Source organism: Octodon degus, unplaced genomic scaffold (assembly GCF_000260255.1).
Source record: "Octodon degus isolate 3935 unplaced genomic scaffold, OctDeg1.0 scaffold00128, whole genome shotgun sequence".
Taxonomy (NCBI): Eukaryota; Metazoa; Chordata; class Mammalia; order Rodentia; family Octodontidae; genus Octodon; species Octodon degus.
Window position 1 is genome coordinate 564,472 of NW_004524704.1, and position 2,242 is coordinate 566,713.

The following is a 2,242-nucleotide window of genomic DNA, read 5'->3' on the forward strand; positions in this document are numbered from 1 at the left end:
AATGTGACACTCGTCAGCTGGTTTACTGGTTTCCAATTGATGTTACATTTGCTAATAGAGCATGTCTTGGTTACCTTCTGTCATTGTTGAGACAAAATACCTGACACCAGAATTAAGGAAGGAAAGGTTTATTTTGATCACAGTTTGTGGAGGTCTCAGTCCATACCTAAAATGCCAGCCCTCAGGAGGGCCCCAAGGCCAAGCGGCAATGGCAGATGGCAACAGTTCGTGGTGAAAGAAATCAGCAAAAGCAGCAAGAACAAAAGGGAGGACCAGCAAGAGCAGGGCTCTTTCGCTCCCTTACATTGCATGCAGGCTGCCTGCCCCGGGGGGTGCAGCGTTCACCCCCATAATCCCAGCACTGGATCAGAATCAATCACAAACTCGAGAAGCCGCCCCTGAGGCTTTGTGGGGTCACCCAGACACAAGCCAGAGCAGGGTGCAGGCTGACCAGCACAGGAACTGCACACAGAAACAGAGCAGAAATTCCAAATGAGTTTTGTTTTTTTTTTTATTTCAGAACAGAGAATTATATAGAACAATCTTTGAATTTCAGAAAGGTAGAACATTGGCCTCATGTATAGCAAAGAAAGCAAACTGCTACTACTGATGTCAACAGTTCACCATTATGGAAATATTGATAAGGGAAACTTGAATAAAAACAGAAAACTGAGATGGAAACTTCTAACAACAAAATGAAACATAGAGTAGATGTTATTGATGAGTTATGCAGCAACTATGTTTTATGTACTTAAAACACAAAAGCATCGGCCAATGGTTGTATTTTACTCAAGCCTAAACACGTGTGGCATAGTTTGATAGTTTACAAAGAAAATAACAATTTTTAAAAATCTCAGAAAAAAATTTCTTGGGCCAGTGAGATAGCTCAGCTGTCTAAAGTGCCTGCTTGGGCAAGTGCACAGGGACCACAGTTCAATTCCCACACCACATGCCATGGCAGCCCCACCCCTAGAGTGGGCTGAGCGAGCTGGCCACAAAAAAATAAAAATAAAAAAATTCTTTGGGACTGTAGCTCCTGAGAGATCATTTACAGCAAAGGAAAAAGAAAATGCTTCTGGAACTATGCAAAAAAATTACGGCACACTCTGGTGAGCTGACAGGTGAACAGGCGGGCACAGCATCGCAAAGACCTACTATGACAACGGGAACAGAAAAAGATGTCGAATGTGCCCTCTAAGAAGGTACAGGAAGACAAACATATATGTACCATCACTTTAAGCAATACTTGTGCATGGAACATGAAATTGTCACTTGTGAAGACTACCTCAGGTGTGGCCGTTCAAGCAAGCTTATCTCTGTGGTAGACTTTTGTTTGTGTTTACATTGTAGTTCACATAGATTTATATTTTTGATGTTATCTTTTAGGTTTCGTAAGTAAACAACTGATGTGAAAATGTTGGTGTCTATTCTAAGCACTCATTACTTATTTGATACTGTATTTTACTGGCATCTCATTTCCCTGCTAAGTGTATGCTGTACAATGTACTAGGAAGCTCTTGACAAAAGTGAAGAGAGGCAACAAGGCTGCCACATAGCAAGGGAAAGCCAAGCACACGTGCTGTCAGTGTAAGCGAGACATACAAGGAACCTGCAGTTGTCATGTGTGAAGACTGCCTCGCGTGTGATAGTTGAAGCAAAGCTCATTTTGGTGGGAGAGTTCTATTGGAATTTTCATGGTAGTTCATGTAGGAATTTATTTCTGATGTTTATCTTTCAGGTTTTGTAAGCAAGGGAACAGCCCATGTGAAAATGTTGGTGTCCATTCTAAATACATATCAAGAATTTAATAATTTATTTTATTGATGTTTTATGTTCCTGTCAATTATGCATTATATAATATAATAAAAACCTCTTGACAAAACAGCAAGACCACTGAGATGCTAAGAATGCCTTACAAAAAGTCCCAGAAGCCCAGCATGGTGGCACATGCCTGTAATCCCAGCACTTGAGAGGCTGAGGCAGAAGTATTGCGGAAAGTTCAAGACCAGCCTGGGTTACAAAGTGAGTTCTAGGCCACCCTGAACAATATAGTGAAACCCTGTCTCAAAAAGACAAAAAAAAAAAAAAAAAAAATCAGGAACGATATATGCTGTCAGTATAAAGTGTTTATAGACTGTGCTGTTATCCTGTGTGCAGACTTCAGGTAAATAAGTGAGGTAAAGATTATTTTTCTATAGCGTGCTCTTGGTGTTTTCATTGTACTTCATGTGTAAATTTATTT

The 2,242-nt window shown here is 40.5% G+C and overlaps 1 protein-coding gene across 3 annotated transcripts in view; it reads left to right on the forward strand.

Annotated features, from left to right (window-relative positions):
* The window catches only part of Map3k13 (mitogen-activated protein kinase kinase kinase 13), a 142,192-nt gene that overhangs the window by 85,774 nt on the left and 54,176 nt on the right, over positions 1-2,242 (forward strand). The window lies entirely within an intron of this gene.